Source organism: Mizuhopecten yessoensis, unplaced genomic scaffold, assembly GCF_002113885.1.
Source record: "Mizuhopecten yessoensis strain PY_sf001 unplaced genomic scaffold, ASM211388v2 scaffold739, whole genome shotgun sequence".
NCBI lineage: Eukaryota > Metazoa > Mollusca > Bivalvia > Pectinida > Pectinidae > Mizuhopecten > Mizuhopecten yessoensis.
In genome coordinates, this window is record NW_018403697.1 from 250,463 (window position 1) to 266,706 (window position 16,244).

A 16,244-nucleotide genomic window follows, 5' to 3' on the forward strand; every position below is an offset into this window, starting at 1 on the left:
TGAAGATGGAGAATAAATGCCGTGACATGTGGGCACGTGATACTGGGCAAGGAATCTGTCCTGCATCTCCCAACCAAGCAGTCTGCCGGTCAAATCTTGAACCAAATGGTCAAGGAAGGGTAAGTACAGGGACCGTTTCCAATACTCATTTGGATTGTCGGCAGGAACATTTGCCCTGTTCCTCTGTCTGCCAGCCATTCTGGGCATAGACGGTTGGACGTCAAATGTTTCTGCCAGATCTGATGCCTTTTGAAAAAGTGCATCCCACACTGCCGGGTCCTCCCTCTCATGTTGCAACACATTAACAACAACCTCACTTTCCTTGGCAGCTTCCATTAGGTTACAGTTAACTTGCTGCAGGAATGCTGAATACAAAACATTGAATACAAAAACAAAAATGTATAGTCGGTTGACTCACAAGTCAACGATTTATTAATTTTGTTGCTGGATGCAGATAATTTCTTCTGTAAGATAATGTAATCTCTATCTTGATAGCGTTGTTCTGGATTATTACCGAAAAAAACATTGATTGTCTGTGTTCATTGTGCCTTTGCGCTGGGCGTGAGTTTCTCAATTTACTCAATCGAGCAGTTTAGTTCCGCCTGGAACTGTCCATTAATGCAATGGACATTTCTAAACTTCATACATTTTTGTACTAACTATTAACAGAGACGTATGTATTTTACGTCTCCGCTATTAACAATGTATCATATCTGAGGAATTACATTTGTATACTATATATTCAAAACTTAAACTCCACTTTATAGTATCAGCAAGAAAAAAAANTATTAACAGAGACGTATGTATTTTACGTCTCCGCTATTAACAATGTATTATATCTGAGGAATTACATTTGTATACTTTATATTCAAAACTTAAACTCCACTTTATAGTATCAGCAAGAAAAAAAACCGTCATGAAAACCTATACTTGTCAAAATTATGTGCAAGCCCGGGCTTATTGGCTTACATGGTAGCTACGCGCCTGCATATTGTCCTAATATTACGGGGAAAACTGTATTTCCTCGTGCAAATGAATATCTTCTTTTTTTGCAAATGCTTATTTGTGATCCATTCGGTTTTGTTGTCATTAACCTGGAACAGTCTATAAGAACATGTCATTAGGCAGATTTTACCTTTATTTTAGTGGCGGGTATCGTCGATGAAACAGAAAACGCTAAGCCTTCCGGAACGTCTAATCTATCATTTTGCTTTGTCGATGGTCTGCGTGTTACTCTTGCCATTCTTCAAAAATTTGAAGTAAAGTTTTGATTGTGCTTCGTTTTTAATCTATTTTTAATTTCCATTACATAATTTAACGCTAACAATGTAATTTATTTAGTGATTTAAAGATTTGTCCCCCTTCAGTAACTTTAGTTTATATCACATCAGGACGACCTTGTGTGTGATGACCTGTATATCAGGATGCAGGGTGATTTAAGAATTATAAAACATGAAATACGCATTTTGAATCAATACCGGCAAAATGTTTGCTAGTTTTAAAGCACTGATTTTTTTCTAAACTGTTTTTAATGAATTTAGATAAATGCCTCTTAACTTCTGTAAAATGTACCGTCTTCGTTTAAGATTTGAGTTTGCAGCACTAAAAAAGTAAACTTTTAAGATTTAATTATGTTAACTGCCCCCTGTGGTTGTGCATCCAAGTTTTACCTTTTCATTCCAACCCTTTTAAATGGAGTTATGGCCCTTTGTTGAATAAACCTTTGTCTGCCTCATGAACTACTGGGCCAATTTCAATGAAAGTTTACAGATATTGTAATTACCCCCTGCTGTCGTACATCAGGCTAGTATTATTTTCATTTCAACCCTTTTGAAGGAGTTATGGCTCTTTGTTAAATATTTTTGTCCTGGCATCTTTTTCTTAACTAATAGGACAATGTTAGCAAAACTAGTTCATCTAGGCTAACAAGATTTGGTATGTAAGTATGTTTTGGCAAGAGGAGGGAGTACAGGAAGTATGTCAGTGACCAGTATACTTAAATAAGTGTACAGCTCAGTCAATAAAGAAATCATTACTGGTGGGAGACTATGGATTGCTTTGCAATGCTTTGCTTTAGTAAGCATTTAGCTTACAGTTCTGGTTTATATAGCAGATAGGGGTATTCGTTTGCATTTGGCTTACAGTTCTAGTTATTTTTGGTAACATTATAATGCTTTGAGCAAGATTCGTTCAATCTGTGATAATATTGTGCCTATTATAAAAATAATCGATTATGTATATGTATATAAAAAGTGTTAAAATTGTCGAAATGCATTTGAAATTTTATATATACATTTGCAATGTCATGAAATGTCATTGTGAATTATATTGATTTGTTTATTTAAGGAAATTTTAAATTGATTGTAACATGTTTTAATTGGTTTGTGTTTACAGTCTATCAAGTGATAGACAGAAAAATGAGAACATATTTTGATGACGTTGTACGCTTAGTTCCATAGTAAATAGTCATCTATTAAATAACCGTCTGCAACCATGTTTTTTGACATTTGAAATTCGAGAACTATTCTCGATTTAAGAACAGGTGATGTATTGAAATGTTACCGACGAGTAGAGAATTTCTCGACATGACCTTTTTAGCATCACTATTTGAGAGACTACGTGCAGATGAGTCTGTAGAACACTCTGGCTCAACCGGATTGGCGCACCATTGCACATCGACAATAAAATGTTTGCGCCATTCATAAAAAAATAATATTGCTGTTGTAAGTAAAAATAACACACATTTTGAACGATAGAAGTGTTGCTCTTTAGCCATAATTATATATGTTGGAATAGATAAAAAAAAAAAAAAAAGCAATGGATGCATGGAGCAAATACCGAAAAGCACTCTTTGCATAAGCAATTAAATCAGAGTGCACTATACATCAATAGACCAATCTATTATCTAGCCCAATCCTAAATAATCCGGATTACTTGTGTGTACAGCATATATACCAAAAAGTCTGCACTATGCACAAAATCAATCTCGCGATAAACAATTAAGCATTCCGAGTGCTTAACAATCGTTCGGGGAAAGGCAGTGTCTATTGAGAAAACCAACTATCCGGAAAGACGGTTCGAAACCTGACTATTATTATATTGACACAGATATATAAATGTATACACCGTAATTAAAACCTTTTTTTAATTAACATATAATGTTGCATATTATATTAAAATTTTGAAGGTTTTCATGTGTGTTGTATTGTTTCTGTAAAACGTTCAGGCTTTTGGCAGAGATGCGTCTGGTTTTACCGTTCACATGCACCCGTCCGCATATAGGCCCGTATTCAAGAAACCGTTCTCATGCTCAAACATGGGTTTTGTGCTCAAGTCTAATTTCTTGTTCCGGTTATAAACTAATGAAAAAAACTCTTATTTTTGTCAATGATTTTGGAAAAAATGAAGAGACATAGTGCCAAATACAAGCATTAATGTTCAAAATTGACATTTTGATCGTTTGACGTGATTTAAGTGAGAAGTAAGAAGAAAGCTGGTTTGAGCACAGAATCCATGGTGAGCATGAGAACGGTTACCCGTATTCCCGAAACAGTTCTCATGCTTAAGCATGGATTTTGTGCTCAAGCAAACTTTCTTGCACTGGTTATAAATGAAAATTAAGTCTTAATTTGTCAATAATTTGGAAAACATTTAAAGAAACTTATAGCCAGATTCTTTTTTCAATGTTTACATTTGACTAAATGGTCATTTGGTATGATTTAAGTTAGTCCGAATTATTCTGACGTTTTATCGACTTTTTTTCATATCGGTCTGTCGTCGATTAATCTACGACAGACCAATATGAAAAAAGTCGATAAAACGTCAGAATAATTCGGACTAGATTTAAGTGAGCAACAAGAACACTGGTTTGAGCACAGAATCCATGCTTGGGCATGTGAACGGTTTCATGAATATGGACCTAGATCTTAGTTGTTACAAGAACGTTAAACCACTATCAACAAACAAATTGTATGTGCATTTTGCTTCGTAGCGATCATTGATAGATGTTAATCAATATATAGACATTTCGAGTTGATACTTTTTGTGTGTCGTAATAACCTATCCCGGGGATATCACTCCGATGACTCAATACAGAGGTCATATCGGGTTTACACGGTACACTGGTACTAGTCTTGATATACATGTAGGTAAACGTATACCTACATTCACCTATCCTGGTGACGCAAGGTGACATACCTAACCATCAGTGACCTTGTGGGGCCATTTACCTGCTGGTGTTCATGTAATACGCACTAACTATTAGGCGAACCTTGTGATAACTTTATTCATGTACAAATTACCATGTTAGGTTATGCCTCAATTTACCCAAAGTATTTCATATATATATATATATATGTATATGGGGCAAAGAAGTAATTCCAACAGTGTGGACAAGTTTAGGTTGTCAAATTTCTTCTTTGACTCATATATACATATGTATATATAGGACTTACATGGGTTTCCATTTCATATGAGATTTATGAAATGAGTCTTAACAATTTTTCAATGAAGCGAGTTTCTGGAGAGCTTAAATGAAAAATTCGTGACGAGTTACATCTCATATGAAATGAAAACGAATGTAAGGTCCTTTTTGACGACAATTTTCATGCAAACTTGACACGTAAAAAGCCACCATTTTGACTCCAGTGCGTAAGTCTGTGACGTCATGTACTTGTCCTAGCGTGACGTCACAATTGGAACAACCGATCACAGGCCTGATAGGTCATATTATATGGGTTGATACGCAAAAAATACGACATGGGTATATTCACTGGAAACAGTACATGATGTGATAAATAGAGGTTACAAAACGAGTGGTTGTTGAATATGGTATTTATTTCACTCGAGTTAGTTCATTTTAAAAGAGTTACAAAAGACACGCGCTTTAGCGAGTGTCTTTCTGTAACCTTTAAAAATTAACTAGCGATAGTGCAATAAATACCATACTCAACAACCACGAGTCGTCATTTGAAAAGCATACACACAATTTGTTGACAACGCTGGCTCAGTGATATGACCCATACGTAAAAAGTCACTTATTAATATTCAAAAATGGATTTTCTTTTTACAAATTTAATAATTTTCAAAATTAATGTTTCGGCAATAACTTAATAAAAAAAATAATAGATGAACGACTTTAAATATTGAGGGTATGCAATATTGCATTAATTAATATAAAATTAACCACGGACTGTACGCGCGTAAGCATATCGTACGAAGTCTGCCTCCCGCCAAGTGATGAAGACGAACTAATCGTTGTCACGTCCAAAACCACAGGTCTGGGACGTTTCTTCTTCTTCTATGGCTGACGTTTATAGTGAGAGTTCCGCCATAAACAGGCCCTCCAAATAGTGATAAGAGAGAACGAAATATTTTCCGACACTGTCACATATCTTTTTGGGGTTTCACAGAGACATATAACGTCTCTGAGTTTCACGACCTGGACACGCGACGGTATGGCGTCGAAACGATATCGAGCGATTGTAGCAATTTTTGCCTGAAACTAGCGATCAAATCTTTAAGCATCATCATCTTTTGGTATTGCCTAATAACCCATTTTTCCCATCGCATAACCTCACCAAAAGTTGCCGGATGTTGACAGCAGACGACGTAAATAAAACAGCACGCGGCAGAAAGCGCGTGAAAAAACGTCGTCCGGTCATGGTTCATCTTATCGACCAATCAAAACTACGGAAGGTTATATACCACGTGTGGTGTATAACTCCTATTTATTCAGCAGTCTGCATTCTGAGAGTGGAATAACACAGCGTTTTGTGGTAGAAACATGTTTATGCTACATGCTCCTTATACCGTTTATCTTTGATTTCATGCGAGGGTTTTCTTGCTTAATTTTAAACATGTAAATGTATTTACATATCACACACTGGAGTGCTATATATTTCGCGTATTTTCGCTACACTCGTGACCTAAATGTTCTGGTTACATAGCCCATTTCAGTAATTTTCCTTTTGATCTAAAGTAGTATTGACTTACTTTTAAGGATTACTGTTCCATCCAGTCAAACCTCTAGAAAATTGCATTATAGTTGTTCTTTTGTACTACAGTTATCTCCCCTTAATTTCGTTTAGAGCGACTAGCTGGGCTTGTAATGTATTGTTGACGAGGAAGCTCAGTTGGTATAGCAACAGTATAATAATCGTATTTACTTATTTATTTTTAGTTATATCGTCTTTATTTCAGTTTTATAAAAATATTTCAAGGTATTGTTTTCTTTTCAACAATGATTTATTACATAAATACATGTATATGACCAAGTTTCCGATACATAGTGACAGATTATTGCAACAGTACGTGGATCCTTAGCCCGAGTTTCCTCTTGCCCTAACACCAGACTTAAAAACTTTTGACATATAGATGTCTGGTGTGGGACCAGAGGAAACTCGGGTTAGGGGATTCTTAATTTAGGGCGAGTTAAAATGGCGGACTTGTTCGTTGTTTTCCTAAAATTAAACCCAAGAGTATGTTCCGGAAACAAACCCGAGATGCAGTGCAATGTGATCACGAGAAATTGTATGTAAGGGACTGAGCAAAATAAATGTGATAAGGTTCCTATTCGGTTGAATGCATGTATCAACTTTCTATAAATGAACATATATTGATTCTGTAATTCATGTTAGGCATTTTCTGTTTTTTTAAATTACCATAATACTTATATTTTTCATAATTTAGAGTCAGATCTTTTAGTGCCGAGTATCCTTTGTACGACTCAAATGTATACATAATATTCAATTAGTTTTTATTACGTCGACATGATTGTTCACCAATAGATAACATATTGGCTCACTTTATCTGGCTGTAATTATTTTGAAGAGAGAGTAATTTGGATTGGTAATAAGTTATATTGTAAGAAATCATTCATGGATGACTCACTGAATTATATAGATAATTAGGTGTAGGGGATTTAATATACCAACGGCAATATAATTCTGGGCGAACTTGATTCAGGCGTGCCGTTTGTTCCGGTGGCAGGACGGCACTGTCACTTGATTGTGTCCCGTCAATGTGCGCGATCAATTAAAAATATTACATTTACAGGACGTGGTGGTAATCAGCGAGATTGAAATATGCTGCAGGTTTGGAAAGACAGGCAAAGCTCAAACACAAGGTGATGTCCCATGAAGTGTCTTTTACATGTACCAGTTAAAAATGAAAATATGCTGTGTGACAACTCAACAAATTACTTTGTTTAGTTTTTATATTATTATGCGTTGTCTTTAAGAAATGAAAATAGGTTGCAATTATATCTTTGATGATACTTTCAGATAACTTTCAGTTTACCGGCCATTTTGTATATGTGCAGTCTCGTGGCTGTCAAGCACACTCACGGTAAACAAAACATAGATAGCTAATTCCGGTACCTGTTTCCGCTTCCATTTTGAATTTTAGTTGGAAAGATTTGTCTTAACAATTTCTTATATCTGTTTGCATTCTGTTATAAAAAAAAAAAAACATAAAAAAATAGTGTAGCTTTAAATATTTTGCGACTTCAATTTCATTTTGGGCTTTAGAACTTTCTTATGGCATCTTTGAATGATGTCAATGGATTAATTTATTTTTACCGTTTAATTGTACATTGTATCACCAATAATTTGTTCCAAGTTCCGAACTACCGCCCATGGCTTACAACTTCATGTATCATTTTGTGGAACTCTTTTGTTAAAGAAGTGTATTTCACAACAGGGTAATTTCACATCGTGAATAACATGACATATTCATCATTTACACGTATTATATGTACGATAGATAGTGAAGCATAATATGGCTTAGCCTCCCATGATGAGCTACATAGCCCGGGTATATATATAGCGGTCAACAGAAGGGTCACTTACGCGCATCACTTCCTCGTCAATCGATCACCTGTGTCCAGCGAAGTCAGAATTCCAAACATCGTCACGATTGTCCTACCACAGGTCTTTCAAGTACTTATCCGAGAAGTGCAAGCCGGACATACACTGTATACGGGAATTTTCCGGGATTGTTTCAACCAAGGAAAACAATGATTCTTTCTTTTGGATAATATTTTTGACTTGAACTTGTCGCGGGTCTATGACAATGGCAGATCGTCATGTGACTGTAGTCCGTCCCTTGGAGTTGGTTTTGATGTGTTTAATGGTATTTTGTGTCCGCGAGACCGGGGGTCAGGCTGCTTTGTACGCTCCCCCGGGCCGCTCGGCTATGTGGGCTTATCTCGGAAATGCTCCATACGCCTCCAAACTCTCCCCTAACTTCGACTACACGACAAACCTCAACTGCGGCGGCAAAATCGTAAGTTTTCTTTCAGTGATTATAAATACGGGTTACCAACGTTTTGAGTTCTGTGGAAACCTATAATTAACATGATTGTGTGTATATATTTAGCAATTAGTTTTACAACTGTTTACATTTTAAATAAAATATATCTTTATTTTCACAATTATGACATTTAATTATTACCTAAATGGTTGGAACGGGACAACAAATTAATTAAACAATGTAAAACCACTGGATTTCATTAGATAATTCCGCTTAAGGCGATTGAAAAATACTTGATGATTACTAAGTAATATTGATAGGGAAATGTGCATATAAGTCCCCTTTACGTTACAAATTCAGAACTTAATATGTTCCGAAACATGCGTAGAAATACAGCGAATGTGAAACCACAGATGAGATTTTCTCAAACTAGTATTTTAGTAAACCGTCCTAGAATAATTTCCAGCTACAAGGCTACAGCCAGCCTCGGGGACTGAGAGTCCACAAGCAGTGTAAACCACATGGTTACGTAAAATAATAAATAGAAATACGAAAGGAACACCTATTTATAGATTCATTTTGTTCATTTACTGCACCATACAGTCAAGTTACTTACAGTGTAGCTCAAAGAAATGCATGTACGTACAAATACATATTACAGCGAAAGGGGAATAATCGTGTTCTGATAAATACATATATAGCATACCTCTGAGAGCGATATCGACAAATCATTATCATGTTTTCAGCTTTCCTGTTTTCTTCCCATTGATCCGTGGTTTTCCAATAGGTATTATCGCACCTCGGACAGAATTGTCGCATCTGATTGGTTAAAATGAGACTATAGGTTGTCAATATGTTGTTCTCTTCTCATCGGTTGACTTCTCTCTGGCCAATACACATTTCCTTAGTCCACCGGACAATGCCCTAAAGACACTTGAGCAGGACAAATTATGTCCCAGGTGTATCAAAAGGGGGTATAAAAAGGCCCTGGGTGCGATAAATTCGTTATATGGTTTGTTACTGAAGGCCTCATCTCCTATGAATTTTACTGACCCTCTATGGTTCCATAGTAGGTCAGTAATAAACTATATAACTAATATTAGGTCTTATATGGGGGGACCTACAACACTAACAAGACAGTATATCTCCAAGTGCTTTTTGTATTCCATGTATTAGTTGTGCCGCGAGATGTCAATATTTTCACAAATACATGTAATTATTTTGAGACCCTGCTTTGAGGTCCGACTTAAGTTTATCTCATTGCACAACGGCAATCAAACGCTGTCAAAGGCTCTCAACATCACTACTGTCCAGCGCTCGATTTTCTTTCTGTATTTCTTGTAATGAAAGTTTTCCAAGTTTTTGTTAAGGGGAGTAGGGCCTTATTGGCGCTATATGCTACGTTGCATTTTTGTTTTTCTCGACTTAAATATATATATAAACTTTAATTATTTCACAACAATTATGAAACAAGTTATTTCAACTTATATTAATCACTCTTGTTGGCCCGGATGTTAGCGCGCAGGGATCTTATTGTTGGAGGAAACCGGAGTACCCGGAGAAAATCCACGTGGTCGGGCAGGTGACCCCATACCTTTTCTGTCTTATTGAAAGGCGAGTGAGCTATCCACTACACCACCCGATCACTCTTGACTTATATAAATATATACATTTCGCGACGTCTAATTACATTGTCAATTTTCAATTTAGGTGACACCGAGTACCTATGTGACGTCATGCGGTCCATGTGGTGACGCAATTGACCCGGTAAACCCCTCGGCGGTCAGGCCAAACGAGGCCCCCGGAGGTGATTATGCGATCGGAGAGGTTGTTTGGTACTACCACGAGGGCGCCACGATTAACGTCACTCTTGACGTTCGGACACCCCTAGCTGGCGGATTTTACCAATTTTCCCTATGTAAGACGGATGCTTCCACAGTCGTCACGCATGATTGCTTCACACATAAACTAACCTGGGAGAACACAGGTCAAACTACCGTACCGGCGCCTACGTACAGTGGATACGCCACCTACACTCTTCAACTTCCGGTTGGCCTCACGTGTGATAACTGTGTACTTCAATGGAAATGGATAGGTGAGTTCATTACCTCATAAACCTGCAATCGTTTTAGATTATATTGCCTTGCCAGTTAATGGCACTGTTCGTATCAAAGTGTTAGCGGCTATGCTATGTTACAGTATCACAATGATTTACTTGATATGGCCAATCCCTTTGTTATTTACACGAACACATTTTCCTGTTGATTTATGGCAATTTAACAGCTAGGTATCGCGCTTTAAAGCTGTTAACTTTGACATGGTAGATATGGTTTCTTTTACGTCACAAGGTTGTTGACGTCGAACTATCAGCTCCTACATTCGGCCGTAACCTTTTAGATGTACAGTTAATACTAGCTTGGAAATATTTGTTTCACAAGTTTCAGAATACGTCAAACATGGATATTTATTCTTTTGACCTCAAAGTTTAACAAACCCTCTATAAGATAGCAGAGTCACCCTAAATTCGAACCCCTAACAAGTCATATCATAGATTCCAACTAAACAGTAGAACTGAGTTGGTAGTTTTGATTTATTTAACTTCTAATATGCTAATTGAAAGCCCAACATACCTGGATCGATAAATTAACATAAGGTGAAAGTTGATGTTGTGCTTTGTGCTTTGTGCTTTGACTACGTTACTCTCTCTCTCTCTCGATCGATCTATCGATCCCGTTGTACCCTCTATTGTACATATTCTACAAACTTCTGAGATAACTTTCCTCTACCAGAACAACAATAATGAGATGTACCTTATAGCATTGACAGCAGTTACCCCTGTTTGTTTTGAGGAATTCACTCTCTCGTTCCTATCTCCATGTCATCCAATACTGACCTGGTTGTCACTAGACGGATAGCCCTATATCACTGTCTACAAGTTGGCAGTCCTCCGTCAATCAATGCAAGGTGTTACCCTAACCGTAAGATATGACATCAAATGCATTTTTGACCAAAGTGCTGCTCTCTATTGATTCCGACTTTCTTTCATGATAAACGATGGTTCCATTCCTTTTTTATTAATTACCTAATTATCGTCCCATTTTGTTACAACTTACCAAATTGTTGAATAGATGCTTACTTTGCATTGTGTGTCGTTATTCATTCAGTATGCACTTCTTTCTTATAGACGGCGCTTACACGTGTCAGATGTTAGACATGTTGGTTTGTGGCCCTACGGTGACCAACTGTGCCGACATCGCCATCGTTCCACAAGGGACATCGTTTCCTCACCACTTCGACTGGCCTCGTTATGACGAATACGCGAGTATATTTTCTGCGGACGGGAACCCGGGTACCTTGCCTCACCATACCACGTCCGCTGGTGGTCTCACAACTGCGTCCCTCAATGATAAAACCACCGTGGCAACGGTTGTTACCACAGCATCAACCAGTGGCACCACTATTGCCACGGCAACCGTTACTCAAACCACTCCCACCACAACACAAAACACTCCTACAACCTCTGTAACAACACCTACTACTAGCCGACGAACTCCAATCATTATTATTTGGACAACACCCCGATCTGAACTTGGTTCAACGACCAGGGAACCAGAATTAACAAACGCTCCTGTCACAGAGCCTGTTAGCACTACAACTGCAAGTGTGACAACGCCAGAAGCTGCCCGGATTGTACAGGTACCGGCGGCCGCGGTAGTTCCAGGAGTCTTGAGCGTCGCAAGCGTACTATCTGGAAATTCTGGACTTGGTGTCATATTTCTGTTGCTGGCACTGTTTGCATCGCAGATTAAAAACCATCTTCAGCCGTTTGGGGGCGTGTCTAGTTCGGGTTATTCCTTGCCAAGAAGCTACCCAGTATTGGCATCAGGATCTGGCCATCCCGCCAGCCTCCAATGGTACGGTCAACCTTACACGGGCTATAATAACTACTACGCAAGATTCGGCACAATACCACAACGGTATGTGCCATTTCCGAACGGACAATTGTACGGGTTCAATGGAAACAGTCGACAACTTACAAATCGTTACCAATATAGAAATAGCGTTCCGGGTAACCTGGGAGTAAGAAATAGTGTTCCGAATAACCTGGGAATAAGAAATAGTGTTCCGAATAACCTGGGAATAAGAAATAGTGTTCCGAGTAACATGGGAATAAGAAATAGTGTTTCGAGTAACCTGGCAATAAGAAATAGCGTTTCTGGTAACCAGGGAATAAGGGATAGCGGTTACGGCAATCAGGGAAATACAAATAGTGGTTACGGTAATCAGAATAGATACACGAATCAGGAAAATAACAACAACCAATGGAACTCAAATTCGAAATACAACAGAGGATATAGTAGACAAGATTACAGTAACCAAGGCAGCAGAAACCAATGGCAACCAAATCAACAAAATGATAATAATGCATATGGATACAACAAGGGTAGCATCAAGCAAGGATATAGAACATCTAGTTACAGAAACAGTGGTCAGAACAAACAGTATTATAACCAGAACGGTCAAAGTCTTACACAAGGCGTAATAGCAGAGTACGACAATGACTCCGCCCCCTCTGTAATGAAGACGCCCAATTCGGGGGCGTGTCTCTGTCGAGGGAGGCTTGAGGTTTTTACAGTGTACTGTATGAACTATGCTGATAATAGAGAGAGATGTGAGTCGGAGGGAGATATATGTCATTGTAGGGCGTAAAATAGAGTCGGTAGTTATTAAGGGTAGTTCATTTATAGGACGTACATGTTCCTAATAAATACGGGTGCGGGTGGTTACTGGAGGGTTTCAAATTGTCAAAGACTTACGTCACAATCACAATGACGTCACTCTTTGTTGTTTCTCGAGCGTCGAATGCCTGTTGATGCTTGATAATTTGAACTGTGGAAAAAAATATGGATCCCCATACTGCTTCAAAAACCTGTCACTATGCATTGGAAACCGTTTTCGGGCAAGATTATTGTTTGGTTGAAAGATTTCTTAAAAGAAAGAAAAAAAACATTTGTCAAGATTTTATGAAAATTTAAGTTAGATGAAATAAACGGCATTACAATAAAATGGTGCCACTGACCAGGATTCTAGCACAGGGCCACCAATTATTACACTGCCGCTCTAATCATATGAGCAGTCAGATAAGAGAAGGTTACCTTTCATACGGAAAACTATAGTTGAATTCTGTAGTGTTTAATGTAATATATATATATATATATATTGTAATAATAAATAGACAACATTTGATATAGCGCCCTATCTAGCTAGAGTAATTCACTCTAAAGCGTTTTGCAGTACAGAGATATACAATGTATACAATTTATACAATTAGCATATACATTAATCATTATAATTTTGAGGAATTCGCAGGATCTGCCTTATCAGGCGCTAACTACTAGTTCTATGCCACCTGTCTAATATCTCCCTATGTGTGTTTCCCTGCGTGTATGCTGGAGATGTATTGTGTTATGTTTGTAATTGGACCGTGCTTCCAACGGTATCATTTATAGTGCCACCTCACTTGAATGCTACAGCATAGATACCGCAACACCGCCCCAAGACAATGTTATACTCCACCTGGGTTGTTGGAGTTTAGCTTGCAGTGGAAAGAGATCCTTATAAGCATGCAATATGTGGTAGAAACTGTTCAGAGATGTACCGAGTTATGTAACCTCACGCTGTCACCACTCTACAATGTAACAACTACATCAAATAATGATTAAATTCATTTTGACAAGCTTATCCGTATTATGCCACCACGGTGAACAAGCTATAGTTGCTTTTGACCATTAATTGTGACGTCACGGGAATAAAACGACAATGTTAAAATTTTGTCAAAGACAAAGAAATGCTTCTCATACTCTCGCTTATTCTGTATATTGTTCTGATTACGCAAAAGTGCTAATATGATTAACAAACTATTCCTGTCCCAAATGATACTGGCGGAGCTTGCTGGAGCTCTTCTCATTATTATTTTTGACCCACTCGCACTTAATCAACTATGCTTATTTTATACGTACGGATTGCATGCCGTATGCTTACAATTGTATGATAAATTGTGATACAGAATGTTTTGTCACAAAGCTGTTTTTCAGTAATTCTTGTTATAAACATTTAAATCGACGAATCGAAACACGAACCAGTTCGAAATGCTCTCTAACTTGACGGTAAGCTGATGTCACTGTCTTCGTAATGTTTACCCCACTTGTTAGAAGATTTTTGGCAGCAAATTGAAAGTATAAGCAGAAAATATGAAATATGAAATGCTTATAGAATTCGGTTTCAATCGATTATTGCGTGCAATACTAGGATCTTGCCATGCCTCGAGGTTAGGACAGATAATTATCGTCGAAGTGTATTTGTGTTTGTTTCACGCCAGCCAAGGGTTAGACAGTCTACCTCTTATATCTTCCGAAGGTAGATGTTTCTGTAATATATCCACAAGATAGAGGATGACCCCCGCCCGCCAACCTCCCTCCCCCATCCACAATAAATGAAAACAATGAAACACTTGTGTGCTATGTAAATCAATGACTTTTTTATGTAGAATAACTGACATTCATTGGCTTATAAACCACAGTGTGGTACACACGTGTTATAACTTCCGGTTAAGCACGTTTCTAATGTCCGTGCTAGTTATCTTCCAGAGTATGTAGAACAAGTCTTTCTTTGGCCGGAAGTGTGGATTTTTCTGTCTAATGAGTGAGAAATTGTAATCTTTCTTTTACCAGAAGTGTGGATTTTTCTGTTTAACGAGTGAGAAATACTAATCTTTCTTTAACCGGAAGTGTGGATTTCACTATCTAACTAGTGAGAAATAAAAGTCTATTTAAGAGCTTCCAATGCAAGTGGATATATATTTAGAAATCATGCAATATGCATAAGGTTAAAAATTCAACCAAGCCGTTCTATACATACATATCTATATATTTGTACGTAGAATTTATCTGCATTTAATGCTGTTCACTTTGTCGCTTAAGCATGTATGACTGTTGAAAAAGCAATATATTACGGTACAGATAGGCAATATTTCCTCAGGTTTGAAGCCTGTGACTGTTATGTATAGATAAAAGTAAGGTTTGATACATCATTGTTTATGTATCAAAAGTGACACAAAATCCGTTTATTTTTACATGTATCTCTCTGCTATGCTTAATAAATGTATCAAAATAAAAACAATTTGTCGAGTTTAAATCAATTTTAAATATAACATTTATTTAGTTTACAGTAATTGTAAAACAAGTCTTCTAACTAATATTTATCACTTACATTTATCACTCTTGTTGACCCGAATGGAACTGCGCAGATGGTGATAATGTTGGATTAACCGGAACGCCTGGAGAAAACCCACATGATTCGGCAGATGACACCATAGCTTTCCACGTCAGATCGGAGAATCGAACTCCGGACGCCTTGGTGGAGGGCAGGTGTGTTATCCATTGTGCCACCCGATCAACACAGAAAACAAATGAAATCCGTTTTATTGTATCACATCACAATACAGATGAGTGAGACAAGGTTTTCACAATGTCCACTGTTGAATACAAGTAATTTCAAATTATGACAACAGAAATGATTTAAGTAAACAAAAGTCATCCTAAATTGAATTAAAAACATTGATCATTGATTGGCGCAATCGAACAATGACAGCAAAAATCAACATACATAAAGTAAAACAAAAACGGATTCTAGAGAGATACTCTTAAACCATATGTATATGCGTGTAGCTTGATCACCATGGTGTTGGTGAGGGGGTCGGGGAGGAAAGACAGAAGGCAGACTCTGTGGTGCTTTCTTTTCTTTTATTGCAATCTCAATCTTTGTATATTAGCAGACATGTCATCAGGAAACATTTTTTAATGTTTAATGTTTCATGTTTCACGCCCTTGTGTATGTTTACGTATTGGGGGCATGGTAGTCTAGTGGTAGGACGCCGGGCTCGTGACCGAAGGGTTGCGGGCTCGAGTCACGTCACGGTACTGTGTTGTATC